Source organism: Arachis duranensis, chromosome 4 (genome assembly GCF_000817695.3).
Source record: "Arachis duranensis cultivar V14167 chromosome 4, aradu.V14167.gnm2.J7QH, whole genome shotgun sequence".
NCBI classification, from domain to species: Eukaryota; Viridiplantae; Streptophyta; class Magnoliopsida; order Fabales; family Fabaceae; genus Arachis; species Arachis duranensis.
In genome coordinates, this window is record NC_029775.3 from 17,138,259 (window position 1) to 17,157,168 (window position 18,910).

The following is an 18,910-nucleotide window of genomic DNA, read 5'->3' on the forward strand; positions in this document are numbered from 1 at the left end:
GCCCGGTTTACGGATTATCATTTTGATGAATCAAAATTTCCAACATTAGGGGGAGAGAATAAGCTTCCTGAAAAGGAACTTAATTGGAATGCATCATCGTTGATGCATTTAGATCCTCGATCAAGGCAATGTGAACTAGAAGTTCAAAAGATTATACATTTGCAAAGAATAGCAAATGAATTGCCTAATGCATTTTTCGATACAAAGAGGATAACTAAATCTTATATACCAGCGGAAAATAGCCCAATTCGAATTGATGTCCCAGTAGGACAAGTAGCCACTGAAGCAAATTCACGCCAGAAGCGTGGCAGGGTGAAAAATACCCCAATTCGAATTGATGTCCCAGTAGGACAAATAGCCACTGAAGCAAATATACGCCAGAAGCGTGGCAGGCCTGTCGGTTCCAAAGATAAAAATCCTCAAAAAAGAAAAGAGGTAAATACGATTCCTATTGAAAAAGACATAGTAAAAACACCTGCAGTTGTCCAAAATTCTGATATAGTGTTAACGCCAAAAGACGTTCAGGTACCTGAAAATTGTGAAAATGACAAGATCTCGATAAATTATGTCTTTACAGGAGAGAAATGGGACCGAAATAAGACAATTGTCAATGAAATATTTGCATATAATATGGTATTAAATATCATGCATGAAAGTAAGGATCTTGAGCCAAGATCAGTCGAAGAATGTCGACAAAGGAATGATTGACCAAAATGGAAAGAAAACTCACTTGCAAAATGTGAAGTCTTTGGACCTGTAGTCCGTACACCTGAAGATGTAAAACCTGTTGGATACTGATGGGTATTTGTGAGAAAACGAAATGAGAAAAATGAAGTTGTACGCTACAAAGCCTGACTTGTGGCACAAGGTTTTTCACAAAGGCCCGATATAGATTATGAATAAACGTATTCCCCAATAGTGGATGCAATAACATTGCGTTATTTGGTCAGTTTATCTGCATATCATAAACTGCATATGCATTTAATAGATGTGGTAACAGCCTATTTATATGGCTCATTAGATCGGGATATCTATATGAAAGTTCCTGAATGACTAAAGATGTCTAAACCATCCAATGAATTTTCGCAGGGGTTATACTCAGTTAAATTGCAAAGATCTTTATACGGTCTAAAGCAACTGGACGAATGTGGTATAATCGTCTTACTGAGTATCTGACCAAAAATGGATTCAAGAATGATGATATCTGCCCCTGTGTTTTTATAAAGAAAATTGCATTTGGATTCATTATTATAGCTGTGTACGTTGATGATTTAAATATCATTGGATCTCTTGAAGAGATTCCAACAATTATAAAAACTCTAAAAGAAGAGTTTGAGATGAAAGATTTTGAAAAGACTAAATTTTGTCTCGACCTGCAGATCGAGCATACAAAAAATGGGATCTTTATTCATCAAACAACATAAACAGATAAAATCTTGAAAAAGATTTTATATGGATAAGTCACATCCTTTGAGTACCCCAATGATCGTAAGATCTTTAGATATGGAAAAGGATCAATTCCGTCCTAAGAAAGAAAATGAAGATATCCTTGGTCCTAAAGCACCATATCTTAGTGCCATTGGAGCGCTAATGTATCTTGTTAATAATACGCGACCTGACATATCATTCGTGGTGAATTTACTAGCAAGATATAGTTCCTCTCCAACCAGAAGACATTGGAGTGGAATCAAGCAGATCTTTCGATATTTTCATGGAACGGTTGATATGGGATTATTTTATCCCTATGGATCCAAGTCACAACTAGTTGGCTATGCAGATGTCTGATACTTGTCTGATCCATATAAAGGGAGATCTCAAACAGGATACCTGTTTACATATGGTGGTACAGCTATATCATGGAGGTCCACGAAACAGACGATAGCAGCAAGCTCCTCTAATCATGCTGAAATACTAGCAATTCATGAAGCTAGTCGCGAGTGTTTTTGGCTGAGGAGCCTGATTCAATATATTCTGTTATCATGTGGACTGACTGATCATAAAATGGCTCCAACTGTCCTGTTTGAAGATAATACATCATGTATTGCTCAACTTAAAGGCGGATATATCAAAGGTGATAGAACATAGCATATTTCTCCAAAATTCTTCTTCACTCATGATCTTCAAAATCAAGGGACAATTGATGTCCAACAGATCCGCTCAAGTGACAATCTGGCAGATTTGTTCACAAAGTCACTCCCAAAATCCTCCTTTGAAAGATTGGTACATGAGATTGGGATGCACCAATTTCGAGACATTAAATGATGTCGGCAAGAGGGGGAGACTGTACTCTTTTTTTCTTGGTCAGTTTTTTTTCCATTGGGTTTTTCTTGACAAGGTTTTTAATGAGGCAGTCCCTATCATTAAAGGATATTGTACTCTTTTTCCTTCACTAAGGTCTTTTTCCATTGGGTTTTTCTTTAGTAAGGTTTTAACGAGGCAATAATTCTAAATGGTCATCCAAGGCGGAGTGTTGTGATAAGAATGAAAGATGAGGTGGATGACCATCATTAATTAAGGGTGTTTGATTTCAATGCTGAATGGCTCAACTCCTTATGGCAAACATAAATTAAAGAAGTTGAAATTGTAAGCTTCACATGCCTATAAATAGTGAAGCAATCTGAGGCTTTTATACACACAAAAAGTAATAAACAATTCTCTCTCTCTCTTTATGTTGCAATACTTCTTTCTCTCTCTTTATATTTCTTTATTTTATATTTGTTACCTCTTCTTTATTTATTTATTTAGTTATTTTATAACACTACTTAACGTTGCTAACTCCCCGTTAAATAACAAAAGTCACTACTATGACCCACTTGCCACTTTTTGACATTTTAGGCAGCATGTAAAACTAGAAAAACACCAAAAATTCATCTTTATTTGTAAATTAAAATTACCATCAAAGTCATAAATATATTAACTATAAGATGTAAAATAGTGATATTTATGTCGGTCGTTAATTAACAATGGTTTTAATTACTCTGTTAGTTTTTATAGTTTTGCAAAATTTTTAATTAGATACTTATACTTTTTTTTGTTTTAATTGAGTCTCTATACCAAATTTTTTTAATTAAATCCCTCTTGACTGTAATTAGCTTAATTTTATAGAAATTTAACTAAAAAATTGGTACAGGAACTCAAATAAAAAAAATTAATGAATTATAATAAACTAATTTTATTCTGATTTATTTAAAATATTTTATTGACCGATTTAATAATTCGTCTAATATTGATCGTCTAATAACAATATGACACATATAATATCTTTAGAAAAAGATATTTCTAAAGTCTTAATGCAAATTATTTACTTCACTTAAATTTAGAAAAAAGGATGCACGTAAATATAAAATGTAGAGTTATGCTACATATATAAGTCTTTTTTGCTTACAAGTCTTACAAGTTGGGCCAAGTCTAATAAAAACTACATTCACCCACTGGAGCGTGATAACACGTGCGTCACTCAACCGTTTCCAAAACGCGCTCCCACTCACCATTATAGAAGACACTTTTTCTTCTTCACGTTCCTCCTTCTCCTCCTCCTCTTCCTTCTTCTTCTCCTTCTTATTTGTGTTTCTCCTCCTTTTTCTTCGCATGTTTCATCTTCATTGTTGTTTTTTTTATTACTGTTGTTGTTCCTGCTTTTTTTTCCTCCTCCTCTTTCTATTGATTTTGTAACATTATGTTTTTTGTCTTTTTTTTATTTTTTCTCCCAAGAAGAATTATAAGAAAATGAAATAAGAAGATGAGGAAGAAGAAGCAGTAGAAGATGAAGAGGAAGAAAAGGAAGAGTTTTGAATTATGCAGAACTTATCAGAATAAAAAAACACCAAAAAATTCTTAAAAATACACCCAAATATCTTCGTGTTACACCCAAATTTGCTACAACTACAAAAAAATATTTTCTCTAATGCTGTGTTTTTTTTCTTCTTCTTTTCCTTATTTCTTTCTGTAACACCCTAACTATCAAAATATCACGCTTTCGGTTGTGCCACTCTGATAGCTCGGGTATTACGACGATTTTTCAAATATTTAATACTAAAATATGAGCCTGTTTAAAATTTAAACTGTTTAACCGCTCAAGAGACTTCTTATCTGATAACATACAACCATATTTACAAAACAAACCACAATACTTACAAAAGATACATATACATATATCTACATAGTATTAATATTACAAGCATTGCATAATCAGAATCCTATCCCTCTTGTAAAATCTTGTAAAATTAAAGGCGAGAGAAACATAAATACTAAATTCAATACAAAAGTATCGTTTAAACAAAAAGAGATAAGCTCTTCCAAACTCGTCGTCCATAACCTGAAAGAGAAAAACCTGTAGGGGAGTGAGAACATCGTTCTCGAAAGGGTTCCCATCGTAGGGTTACAGAATTTCTATACTAAGATACGAAAATAAAACCGTTATTAAAGTACAGTGATTAATAACTGCCTTATGCTTCCTTTCAAAACCAAAGATTTAACATTCAAAATCCGAAATCCTTTCTAAAAGAGAAAGCTGTTAATTTCTCAGAAATCTAAAAACCCTTTTAAAAGTTTTTCCTAGACAACATGAATGACCAAACTGTTCCAAGCATAGGTTCAATAAGTCTATGCTGAACCAGTTTAGTTTTTTATACTTTTCTAAACCACAAGCACAAACCTAACACAGTTTTCAGCTCATCTCATAATCAACCACGGCCCTAGGCCCATGCAACTCAATCAACACCCAATTCATCACAATCCAACCAATTTTCAGTCACAAATACAAGTAAAAAGGTTCAAATACAATCAAGCAGTTATATCAAGTAGAGCAATAAGCAATTACACATAACTATTCACATAGACAAACTAATTACAATATGTACACCCAAATAATGTCATATAAATGCATATGATGCATGCCTGTCCTATGGCTGATGAGGCTCATCTGTCGGTTATCCAGCCAACCCGACAAGTCTGAATTGTCCTTAGACTATCCCCCGTCGCGCATCCCCATGAGTCTATGCATAGATTTTACATTCATACATCATTCAAATCACTCACTAGGGGTTATCCATACCCGGAAATTTATACGTGCCCGGTCACCCTTACGACGTAGGATTAACAGAGTATCGAGATCCAACCTGGAACACGTGGTGGCAAGCCATGGTTCTTTACCCAGAGAACTCGTATCTCAAATAAACGTGCGGAAGCCACATATGTTTATTCATAATCATTCATCCATCATCATTTCTGCATTTCATTAACAATTCATATCAAACCAATCATTATTCAAGCCATAAATCACTTTTTATTTCTCAAATCTCTTCAAACTCAGAATTCAACTTTCCTCAAAATCAATTCCTTTTCAAATCTTAGTCGCTTAATATAACATTTTACAAAACTTCCAAGAGACTTTCAATCATCACCTTAAAACGGAACTTTCTTTGAGAAGACACAAGACTTTAGGGAAGAATAACCTGCCTCACTTCTCAAACTCTTTGGAAATCCTCGGAATCATAATTACTCAAATTGAAATCATTTAAAATGGAGACTTAAAACCAAAACCAAGGCATGTAGGCCAAAAGTTTTGAGCCACTTTCAAAACCAACTTATTTATGCTTCAAAGCCAATTTCATTTCGTTTGTAAATCGAAAACCTTTCCAAAGCTCGGAGTTGTTTAGTCTTGTTAAGTCAAAATTTAAAGAATACTTCAAAAGCAAAACGAACCTAATTAATCAAAATTCAACTTCTTTTAAAAAATCCACTAAATCTCTTCCAAAAGTACTTCTTTAATCAAACTTCAAAACATAGGTCCCTTCATATTTAAATCAATCGGGAAATATAAATTTTTATTAAACATCTTAAACTCGAAACACCAATTTCTTAATAAATTAAGAACCAATTCGCAGAACCTCTCAAATCCCAATCCTTTTCTAAATCACATTTTAAAACAGAAACTAAATTTTTTGTAAAAATTCGGCAGTATCTCCCCTAAAACTTGGACTTTGCCACCCTTTCGGGTCCTAACCAAACCAATCATCAACTCCATTCCAAAGGGTTCAAGACTAAATCAGATTTCAATAGAACCAAATTTAAACTTTAATTATAAAAAAATTATTTCAAGCCAAACCAATCAGAAATCTCAATTTTAACAAAATTAAACATTATCTCAGTCAAGCAGACAACTATATTTATCTAAAACAAATCAGACAATAGATAAGACTTACATAATCACCAAGAAAGCATTTTGCTCATCATATCAATTTATAACAATTCTACTTTAAGATAAATTAGTTTTATAAAAGCTCCTACCTTGATAAGCAAAATCATAACCCACACGTGTCAACTGAACTCTTTTTGCTCAGCCCGAAATCAACGGCAACTTAAGCCTCAGCCCTGATTTCTTTCACAGCAAGCACAACAACTTTAACCACGGCACGTAAGAACTGAACTCAACCTAAATCATTAACGTTGCAAGGACCTTAAAAATATATCACAGAATAGTGACTAAAATAAATCAGAACGGAAAAGGCTTACTGAACCTACGAGCATCCAGAAAAATAGAACGGCGATGACTCTGTTGACGAAGTAGTAACTTGATGTCGCATGCACGGGTACTGCACTCAGCATGCAAGAACCACAACTCAACCCTACATTACTATCATCTCAGTTACTCTAATAGGCTATTACGGAAAACTGATTTCAAAGGTTTCAGAGATGATAAGGCTTACCCAGAGAAAAAGGACTTCAGTGGCGGTTTCCGGCAGCACAGGCTGCGTAGAGCTTCGGTAGCGGCAGATTTGGCGGCGGCGGCTCCTCCACGATGGCAACTCCCTCGCGAAAGCGTCTCTATCTTTCTCCTCTGTTTGTGGTTCGCGGCGGTGATGATGTGTGGGTTGGCGACGTTGATGGCTCCAAGACAGCAACGACAACTACTCCTGTCTGCGCGCAGCAACTCAACAGCGGTGATACGTGGTGAGGGTGACGGCGAGCAACGATGATGTTGACGCACGAGGCTCCTCCCCTTGGCTACTGGCTCGCGTTCTTCTTCTCCCTCTCTTTTCTTCTCGACGACCACGACGGCACTGTGGCAGTGGCGCGATGGGCTGGATGGTGGTGGCGCGGCTGATGGCGCGACTCCCTCTCCTCACGGTTCTGGCGGCGATAGCAGTGTGGCCCTCTCTTTCCCAGTGCTCTCCCTCTCTCGGGTCCACCCTCTTCTCTCACAACCCTCACTCCCCTTTCTTTTTTTTTCTTTCCGTCCTTTACTGTGACTGTGGGTGAGTTGTGTGTGTGTGTGCCGTGGGTGTGGGGTGAGTGGGGTGAAGTGAGTGTAGTGTTAGGTTTAGGGTGGTGTGGGGTAGATTAGGAAATTTAAATAAAATTAAAGATAATAATGTAATTTTATAAAATAAATAAAAATAGAATAATAATTAAAAATCAAATTAAATATAGAGTATCCATCTAATAAATATCTTCTAAATACAATTTTTAAATTATTTTTATTCAAATACTAATTTAACAAAAATTGGAGATAAGTAAATTAATTCTCCTTTATTTATAAAGTAAGGTTAGAAATCTAAATATTTAAAATTAAAGCATATAAAATATTCGTTATTTTTTTTCAATTATAAGGACTCTAAATAGTAAATAAGAATTTACTCAATTTATGTATAAAAATTTCTAAAAATATAATCTTAAATAAATATAATAGATCATAAATAATTAATTAATAACTTTTTAAAATTAGGGATTTTACATCCTATCCCACTTATAAAATTTTTCGTCCTCGAAAATTAAGTTAATACACAAAATACTAAAATAGTTTTAAATACTTTACTTTGGTATACTTTAGAAAAATAGAGGTCTTGGCAGATATAGGTATATAATTTTCCAAATACCGAATAATTCATAAAACTTAGGTGTAAGAGAAAAGTATGTTCTAAAGTTAAAAGATGGTTCATAGCAAAAATATTATAGGGGCTACTATTTTACCAAAATTTGGAGCACAAGAAGGTGTAAGTGTTTAAGTTAGGTGTTTGCAAAAACAAAGGGGGTAACTAGGTGGCAAAAGTTTGAAAACAGGTTAACGTGGACAAACAGGATAACTTCTGCGCATATATTTCGTACCAATTTCAAAATTTGAACTTCTCAATTCTATCAGTCACTTCACAACCCCTTAACCGCCACAAGCATAATCATCCGCAAACTTTTACGAGGAACAAAACTACCACACTCCTCATAACATTGCATACTTACCGCTTTTCCTTTTCACGTTTACGAACTGCATTCTAAAGAGACTAACACTTCGCTTATTATGCCTAAAGGTCATACATGACTCTAAAGCTATCCCCGAGTTTATTCGAAGGATATAACACCTTGGAAAAGGGCAAGCGATAAGGACAAAATTCGCAAGAACTTGAAAGAATTGTTGAGATCACAAATAAGCAGGTATGCACAAGGAATAAAGAGTGCCAGAAAGAAGATTAGTTCGGCAATCTCAAGAATGACTCTCGAATCAATAAAATCTAATAGGAATAATAAAAAGAAAAGTAGTGCAGTAGTTTGAAATAAAATCAAGTCGAGTCTCGAACTATGAGGTTTACAAAAGAAGAGTGTTTAAAACCAAAGATAAAGCTTATAGAACTCAAGAGTATGGTTTAAAAATACTTTCGAATACATTGTTCGTAAAGAATGAAAAACTTAAGGAAAAATCATTTCATGTTTTAAAAGAGAAAATGGGTAACAAACATCCTTCAAAAAACTAATAAAAGCATAAATGTGGCATTATCTCAATATAAATTCAAGTGGAAATAGATTACACAAACTTTGTAAATCGAAAGATTAATTTGGCTAAGAGCAAAATTGTATTTTCTCTTCTTTTTCAAGCATATATGAAAACTACAATCTTGTTGGAAGAAAACCTGAGATAAAGTTTTACTCATAAAAGAAAAGAAGATACATTACTATTAAACAGGTTTAAATCACATATAAAAATTTTCAGAGTATAAGGTAAAGGAGTGTAGGCTGAATTGAAAGCGATTTTATTAAAACTTCAATAGACGGTTACATCGCTCCAAAACAAGTTCAAATCACATCAAACAGAGGCACTGCTCAAGTAAAAGAATGCAAAGTCAAGAACAACTTTGCATAAGAATATATTAAAACTTGTTTAAAAAGGTTTAAAACAAAACTCCAATAATATACTTGAAATCACAGCTTTATAAAGATGTTCAATAATATTAAGATGCGCTAAAAAGAAAACCAACTCATTTCAAGAAAGGAACTTAAATCAAAGGATTTCAATCAGGATTCATAAAGCATGTCACTTATAGAAACGAAAAGCTTAAGAAAGAACTCAGCAACTTAAAATGTTGATTCAAAACTTATTTTTTTTCTATTTTCAAAAGAATTCAAAACTTTTTCAAAATGGTTGAAAACAAAATTTTGAAAGTATACCTGGAATAACCACCTCACAAAAATCATTTAAGAAGATTATGATGCGCTTAAAAGGTAATCAGCCCATGGAAGAAAGGATCTTTAAATCAAGGGAATTCAAACAAAATTTCACTAGGCTTGGAATATCAAACAAGTTTTCAATTGATCCAAAGGAATACAAAACGCGCAAGAAAAGACAATTCAATCAATAGAAAATTCTCAAGAAAGAACATTTGACTAAAGAAAGACAATTAAGAGGGTAAACAGTGCATTAGATAGAAACAAAGTCAAGCCGAGTCGGAAGAGTGTGAGATTAATAAGAGAAGAAAAATTAAGACTAACGGTGACATTCACAAAAATAAGAGAGTAATTAAATACAGAGTCAAATATGACATCCATAGAAGTGAAAGGCTAAAAAAGGAATTGGTCCATTCTTAAAAGGGAAGATATGAACCCAACATTTTCAAAAGAGCAAAGAATGTTTAATTAACGTGTTATGCTAAACCAAATTCAAATTAAAAATAGATCAGGTGAAGTTTATTAAATGAAAATAAACTAGAAAGAGACAAAAATCTTCCTTTAAAAAGTATCTAAATACATAATCAAGCAAAAATATTTATAAAAATTGTAATATAGTTGTTAAAAAAATCAAGTTGCATACATATATTTTAAAATAAGTATATTTTTATAAACCAGTAAAAGAACTTGTGAGTTATTGGGGTAAATAGTTTTTTTTAAATGGCATAAAAGTTTTTTTTAAAGCTTTATATGGAGAAGGTCATATCAAATCAAAAACAATTTTATAAAGGTTTCAAGAATAGTCAAGTAAGAAAAATTAAATCACGCCTTTAAAATAATAATAAAAAATTCAAAATATGAGCTTAAAGGAATACACTGCATTAAAATAAGTTTAAAGTTGTACCAAATGATACATGGATCAAGAAAAGAGTTCAAACAAAGAAAGACAAACACCCCAAAGACGTTAAGAAGACATATGATATTAAAATCAAACGAGGCAGCATATGAACAGAAGAATAGGATTGAGGAAACATCAATTTACTTCCCAAAAGAAATAGCGATTGCGGATTCCAATGTAAACTTATGGGAGAACAAGTCACATGATATACACAGAGTTCAAGACACCGAACCAAATAACTTCGAGAAATAGTTTCTACCATTTCCAAAATCCGTGACTCACATTATCTATGACTCACATATTGTCTATGTTAACCCATTGGTGTTTCCATGTACATAATCCACTAGTGTTAAGCCGGCCAAACTTAATACCATGAATTATGCAATGTAAGACTAATGGCGTTAACCAATAGACTGTCATGTGCATAAAGCTCTAATTCTCATTATCTGAACGAGACCTACTACATGACAAACGCTCAGAGTATGCAATTGAAGCATAGTCGATCCATTCTTCAGGCTCTAAAGGAAGGACCGCTCTGATACCATAATGTAACACCCTAACTATCAAAATGTCACGCTTCCAATTGCGCCACTCTGATAGCTCGGGTATTACGACGATTTTTCAAATATTTAATACTAAAATATGAGCCTGTTTAAAATTTAAACCGTTTAACCGCTCAAGAGACTTCTTATCTAATAACATATAACCACATTTACAAAACAAACCACAATACTTACAAAAGATACATATACATATATCAACATAGTATTAATATTACAAGCATTGCATAATCAGAATCCTATCCCTCTTGTAAAATCTTGTAAAATTAAAGGTGAGAGAAACATAAATACTAAATTCAATACAAAAGTATCGTTTAAACAAAAAGAGATAAGCTCTTCCAAACTCGTTGTCCATAACCTGAAAGAGAAAATCTGTAGGGGAGTGAGAACATTGTCTTCGAAAGGGTTCCCATCGTAGGGTTACAGAATTGCTATACTAAGATACGAAAATAAAACCGTTTTTAAAGTACAGTGATTAATAACTGCCTTATGCTTCCTTTCAAAACCAAAGATTTAACATTCAAAATCCGAAATCCTTTCTAAAAGGGAAAGCTATTAATTTCTCAGAAATCTAAAAACCCTTTTAAAAAATTTTCCTAGACAGCATGAATGACCAAACTGTTCCAAGCATAGGTTCAATAAGTCTATGCTGAACCAGTTTAGTTTTTCATACTTTTCTAAACCATAAGCACAAACCTAACACAGTTTTCAGCTCATCTCATAATCAACCACGTCCCTAGGCCCAAGCAACTCAATCAACACCCAATTAATCACAATCCAACCAATTTTCAGTTACAAACACAAGTAAGAAGGTTCAAACACAATCAAGCAGTTATATCAAGTAGAGCAATTAGCAATTACACATAACTATTCACATAGGCAAACCAATTACAATATGCACACCCAAACAATGTCATATAAATGCATATGATGCATGCCTGTCCTATGGCTAATGAGGCTCATCTGTCGGTTATCCAGCCAACCCGACAAGTCTGAATTGTCCTTAGATTGTCCCCCGTCGCGCATCCCCATGAGTCTATGCATAGATTTTACATTCATTCATCATTCAAATCACTCATTGGGGGATATTGGTGCACGAAATTGTGATCTCAATAGTGCTAACAACTTGGTACACACAATTGTAATGTCACTCTTTTTCACAACTTCACACAACTAATCAGCAAGTGCACTGGGTCGTCCAAGTAATAAACCTTACGTGAGTAAGGGTCGATCCCACGGAGATTGTTGGCTTGAAGCAAGCTATGGTCACCTTGTAAATCTCAGTCTGGCGGATTCAAATGGTTATGAAGTTTTAATAATTAAAATATAAATGAAACATAAAATAAAGATAGAGATACTTATATAATTCATTGGTGAGAATTTCAGATAAGCGTATGGAGATGCGTTGTTCCTTCTGAATCTCTGCTTTTCTACTGCCCTCATCCAATCCTTCATACTCCTTTCCATGGCAAGTTGTATGTTGGGTGTCACCATTGTCAATGGCTACTTCTCGTCCTCTCAGTGAAAATGGTCCTCTACAGTTTCTGTACGGCTAATCAACTGTCGAATTTCTCATCTCGGATGAAAAATACCATGCACAGATACCGTAGGCTAATCAGCTGTTGGTTCTCGATCGTGTAGGAATAGGATTTACTATCCTTTTGCGTTTGTCACCACGCCCTACAGTCGCGGGTTTGAAGCTTGTCACAGTCATCCAATCCCAGATCCTACTCGGAATACCACAGACAAGGTTTAGACTTTCCGGATCTCAAGAATGCTGCCAATGGATTCTAGCTTATACCACGAAGACTCTGATCTCAAGGAGTTGAAGGCTCTATTGTCAGGAGAGGTAATCAACACGCATGAGCCAGGAATCCAAGAGATACACGCTCAATCTAAGGTAGAACGGAAGTGGTTGTCAGGCATGCGTTCATAGGTGAGAATGATAATGAATGTCACGGATCATCACATTCATCAAGTTGAAGTGCGAGTGAATATCTTAGAACAAGAATAAGCTTGAATTGAATGGAAAATAGTAGTAATTGCATTAATACTCGAGGAACAGTAGAGCTCCACACCATTAATTTATGGTGTGTAGAAACTCCACCGTTGAAAATACATAAGTGATCTGGAGGTCCAGGCATGGCCGAATGGCCAGACTCCCCAAGTATGAAAATATATCATCCAGAAAATGAAAAAACAATAGTAAGAGGTCCTATTTATAATGAAACTATCTACTAGGGTTTACAGAAATAGGTAAATGATGCAGAAATCTACTTCCGGGCCCACTTGGTGTGTGCTTGGGCTGAGCATTGAAACTTTCATGTGTAGAGACTTTTTTTGGAGTTAAACGCCAGGTTGTAACCTGTTTCTAGCATTTAACTCTAACTTGTAACCTGTTTCTGGCGTTTAACTTTAGAATAGGGCAAAGAGTGGGCGTTTGAACGCCAGTTTGCATCGTCAAAACTCAAGAAAAGTATGAACTATTATATATTTCTAGAAAGCCCTGGATGTCTACTTTCCAACGCAACTGAGAGCGCACCATTTGGAGTTCTATAGCTCCAGAAAATATACTTCAAGTGTAGGGAGGTCAGAATCCAACAGCATCTGCAGTCCTTTTTCAGCCTTTGAATCAAATTTTTGCTCAGGTCCCTCAATTTCAGCCAGAAAATACCTGAAATCACAGAAAAACACACAAACTCATAGTAAAGTCCAGAAATATGAATTTTGCTTAAAAAATAATAAAAATATACTAAAAAGTAACTAAATCATACTAAAAACTATGTAAAAATAATGCCAAAAAGCGTATAAATTATCCGCTCATCACAACACCAAACATAAATTGTTGCTTGTCCCCAAGCAACTGAAAATAGATAGGATAAAAATAAGAGAATATACAATGAATCCCACAATATCAATAAAACTTAATCCCAATTAGATGAGCGGGGCTTGTAGCTTTTTGCTTCTGAACAATTTTGGCATCTCACTTTTTCTTTTGAAGTTCAGAATGATTGGCATCTATAGGAACTCAAAATTTTAGATAGTGTTACTGATTCTCCTAGTTAAGTATGTTGATTCTTGAACACAGCTACTTTATGAGTCTTGGCCGTAGCTCTAAGCACTTTATTTTCCAGTATTACCACCGGATACATAAATGCCACAGACACATAACTGGGTGAACTTTTTCAGATTGTGACTCAGCTTTGCTAAAGTCCCCAATTAGAGGTGTCCAGAGCTCTTGAGCACACTCTTTTTACTTTGGATCATGACTTTAACCACTCAGTCTCAAGCTTTTCACTTGGACCTTCATGACACAAGCACATGGTTAGGGACAGCTTGATTTAGCCGCTTAGGTCTGGATTTTATTTCCTTGGGCCCTCCTATCTATTAATGCTCAAAGCCTTGGATCCTTTTTACCCTTGCCTTTTGGTTTAAAGGGCTATTGGCTTTTTCTGCTTACTTTTTTCTTTTTCTTCCCCTTTTTTCGCCACTTTTTTTTCACTGCTTTTTCTTGCTTCAAGAATCAATTTCATGATTTTTCAGATTATCAATAACATTTCTCCTTTTTCATCATTCTTTCAAGAGGCAACAATTTTAACATTCATAAACAACAAGATAAAAAAATATGCATTGTTCAAGCATTCATTCAGAAAACAAAAAGTATTGCCATCACATCAAAATAATTAAACTAATTTCAAGATAAAATTTGAAATCCAAGTACTTCTTGTTCTTTTGTACTTAAGAACATTTTTCATTTAAGAGAGGTGAGGGATTCATGGAATTATTCATAGCTTTAAGACATAGACCCTAGACACTAATGATCATATAATGAAGACACAAACATAGATAAACATGAAGCTAAAAAACCGAAAACAGAAAATAGACAAGGAGATTAAGGAATGAGTTCACCTTAGTGTGGGTAGCGTCTTCCTCTTGAAGAACCAATGGAACGCCTAAGCTCTTCTATGTCTCTTCCTTGCCTTTGTTGCTCCTCCCTCATAGCTCTTTGATCTTCTCTTATCTCATGGAGAATGATGGAGTGCTCTTGGTGTTCCACCCTTAATTGGTCTATGTTGTAACTCAAGCTTTCCAAAGAAGTGTTGAGTTGCTCCCAATAATTGTGTGTAGGAAATTGCATCCCTTGAGGTATCTCAGGGATTTCTTGATGAGGGAATTCCTCATGATCTTGTTGAGTACCATGAATAGGCTCTCTAGTTTTCTCCATCCTCTTCTTAGTGATGGACTTGTCCTCTTCAATGAGGATGTCTCCCTCTATGACAATTCCAGCTGAATAGCAAAGGTGACATATGAGATGAGGAAAGGCTAATCTTGCCAAAGGTGAGGGCTTGTCAGCCACCTTGTAGAGTTCTAGAGGTATGATTTCATGAACTTCTACTTCCTCTCCAATCATGATACTATGGATCATGATGGCCCGATCCACAGTTACCTCAGATCGGTTGCTAGTGGGAATGATAGAACGTTGGATGAACTCCAACCATCCTCTAGCCATAGGCTTAAGATCTGGTCTTCTCAATTAAACCGGGTTGCCTCTTGAGTCTCTTTTCCATTGAGCTCCTTCTACACATATGTCCATGAGGACTTGGTCCAATCTTTGATCAAAGTTTACCCTTCTGGTGTAGGGGCGTGCGTTTTCTTCCATCATTGGCAAGTTAAACGCTAGCCTCACATTTTCTGGACTGAAATCTAAGTATTTCCCCCGAACCATTGTAAGCCAATTCTTTGAGTTTGGGTTCATACCTTGATCATGGTTCCTTGTGATCCATGCGTTTGCATAGAACTCTTGAACCATTAAGATTATGACTTGTTGAATGGGGTTGGCAAGAACTTCCCAACCTCTTCTTCGGATATTCGCCCTTTTTGAGCCTAAAAGGGACCTCAAAGATCATCTTCTTCTTGGCCACAACTTCATATAAGTGGTCTTGATGGACCTTTGAGATGAATCTCTCCATCTTCCATAACTCAGAGGTGGAGGGAGTTACCTTCCCTTTCCTCTTTCTAGAGGTTTCTCTGGTCTTAGGTGCCATAATTGGTTATGGAAAAACAAAAAGCAATGCTTTTACCACACCAAACTTAAAATATTTGCTCGTCCTCGAGCAAAAGATGAAAGAAAGATGTAAAAGAAGAAGAAAATGGAGGAGATGGAAGGTGTATGTGTTTTGGCTAAGGGGAGGGGAAGGTGTGTATAATGTGTGAAAATGAAGGAGTGGAGAGGGGTATTTATAGGAAAAGGGAAGGAGAGTGGCCGAAAGGTTTGGGTGGGTTTGGAAGGGAAATGGTTTTGAATTTTGAAGGTGGGTGGGGGTTTTTTGGGGAAGATTTAAGGAAGTGATTGGTGAAGGATATTTGGAGAAGAGATATGGAGGTAATTGGTGAAGAGTATTTGGGGAAGAGTGTTGTAGAAAGGTGTGAAGAGGAGAGAGAGTGAGTTGAGGTTGATGGGGATCCTGTGGGGTCCACAGATCCTGAGGGGTCAAGGAATTCTCATCCCTGCTCCAATTGGGCATTCAAAACACCTTAGAGTGCAATTATGGCATTTAAACGCCAGTATGCTGCCTTGTTCTGGCGTTTAAATGCCAGTTTTTCTTCCTATTCTGGCATCTAAACGCCAGTTTGTTGCCCTGTTCTGGCATCTAAACGCCAGTTTGTTGCCCTGTTTTGGCGTTTGAACGCCAGTCTGGTGCCCTATTCTGGCGTTTAAATGCACAGAAAGGTGCCAGATTGGGCGTTTAAACGCCCATTTTGCTACCCTTACTGGCGTTTAAATGCCAGTAAGTCCTTCCTCCAGGGTGTGCTGTTTTCAATGCTGTTTTTTATTTTTTTTCTTTATTTTTGTAATTGTCTTTGTGACTTCACATGATCATCAACCTAAAAGAAAACAAAATAATATAGATTAAAATAAAATTGGGTTGCCTCCCAATAAGCGCTTCTTTACTGTCAATAGCTTGACAGTGAGCTCTCATGGAGTCTCACAGATGATCAGAGTATGGTTGAGATCTCTCAACACCAAACTTAGAGTTTGGTTGTGGCCTCCCAACACCAAACTTAGAGTTTGAATGTGGGGGCTCTGTTTGACTCTGTATTGGGAGAAGCTCTTCATGCTTACTCTTCGTGGTTACAGATGGAGAACCTTGAGTCTTTACTACAAGGCATTCTTCATTCACATGAAGGATCAACTCTCCTCTGTCAACATCAATCACAGCTCTTGCTGTGGCTAGGAAGGGTCTTCCAAGGATGATGGATTCATCCTCATCCCTCCTAGTGTCTAGGATTATGAAATCAGCAGGGAAGTAAAGGCCTTCAACCTTCACTAGCACGTCCTCTACTAGTCCATAAGCCTTTTTCATAGATTTATCTGACATCTCCAATGAGAATTTGGCAGCATTGTACCTCATAGATTCTCAGTTTCTCTATTACAGAGAGTGGCATCATGTTTATCCCTGACCCCAGGTCACACAGAGCTTTTTCAAAGGTCATGGTGCCTATGGTACAGGGTATTAAGAATTTACCAGAATCCTGTTTCTTTTGAGGTAAATTTTGCTGAACCAATGTATTCAGTTCATTGGTGAGCAAGGGAGGCTCTTCCTTCTAAGTCTCATTACCAAATAGCTTGGCATTCAGCTTCATGATTGCTCCTAAATATTGGGCAACTTGTCCTTCAACAATGTCTTCATCCTCTTCAGAAGATGAATAGTTATCAGAGCTCATGAATGGTAAAACGAGGTCCAAGAGAATCTCTGTGGTCTCTGTATGAGCCTCAGATTCCTTTGGTTCCTCATTAGGGTATTCTTTACTGGCCATTGGACATTCCCAGAGGTTTTCCTCATTGAGATTCACGTCCTCCTCCTCCTCTAAGGTTTCGGCCATGTTTATTATATCAATGGCCTTGCACTCTCCTTTGGGATTCTCTTCTGTATTGCTTGGGAGAGTGCTAGGAGGAGTTTCAGTAACCCTTTTACTCAGCTGGTCCACTTGTGCCTCCAAATTTCTAATGGAGGATCTTGTTTCAGTCATGAAACTAAGAGTGGCATTAGATAGATCAGAGACTATGTTTGCTAAGCTAGAAGGATTCTGCTCAGAATGCTCTGTCTGTTGCTGAAATGATGATGGGAAAGGTTTGCTATTGCTAAACCTGTTTCTTCCACCATTGTTATTATTGAAGCCTTGCTTCTGTTGAGCCTTCCATGAAAAATTTGGATGATTTTTCCATGAAGGATTATAGATGTTGTCAAAGACTTCACCCATGTAATTCACCTCTGCCATTGCAGGGTTCTCAGGATCATAACCTTCTTCTTCAAAAGATGCTTCTTTAGCATTGTTGGATGCATTTTGTAATCCAGTCAGACTCTGAGAGATCATATTGACTTGTTCGGTCAATATTTTGTTCTGAGCCAGTATGGCATTGGTGCACGAAATTGTGATCAATACTTTTCACAACACAAATTGTCCCCGGTGATGAATCCAAAACTTGGTGTTCAAAACCATGGCATAAACACAACTTCGCACAACTAACCAGCAAGTGTACTGGGTCGTCCAAGTAATAAACCTTACGCGAGTAAGGGTCGATCCCACAGAGATTGTTGGTATGAAGCAAGCTATGGTCACCTTGTAAATCTTAGTCAGGCAAACTCAAATGATTATGAATGATGAATAAAACATAAAGGTAAAGATAGAGATACTTATGTAATTCATTGGTGGGAATTTCAGATAAGCGTATGAAGATGCTTGTCCCTTCCGTCTCTCTGCTTTCTTACTGTCTTCATCCAATCCTTCTTACTCCTTTCCATGGCAAGCTTATGCAAGGGTTTCACCGTTGTCAGTGGCTACCTCCCATCCTCTCAGTGGAAATGTTCAACGCACCCTGTCACGGCACGGCTATCCATCTGTCGATTCTCGATCAGGCCGGAATAGAATCCAGTGATTCTTTTGCGTCTGTCACTAACCGCCCAGCCTTCAGGAGTTTGAAGCTCGTCACAGTCATTCAATCATTGAATCCTACTCA

At 36.2% G+C, this 18,910-nt stretch overlaps 1 long non-coding RNA gene across 4 annotated transcripts; it reads right to left on the reverse strand.

The window, feature by feature from the left end:
- Window positions 1–4,077: 4,077 nt before the first annotated feature.
- Window positions 4,078–7,273, reverse strand: LOC107483574 (uncharacterized). 4 transcript variants are annotated; one of them, XR_008008193.1, is made up of 5 exons: window positions 6,708–7,273; window positions 6,523–6,626; window positions 6,289–6,433; window positions 5,118–5,226; window positions 4,078–4,330 (listed from the first exon to the last, which is right to left on the reverse strand). It is a non-coding gene; the product is annotated as an uncharacterized LOC107483574 (long non-coding RNA). The 4 variants fall into 4 exon arrangements; XR_008008192.1 differs by having other exon boundaries at window positions 5,054–5,226; XR_008008190.1 differs by lacking the exon at window positions 4,078–4,330 and having other exon boundaries at window positions 4,801–5,226.
- Window positions 7,274–18,910: the final 11,637 nt, after the last annotated feature.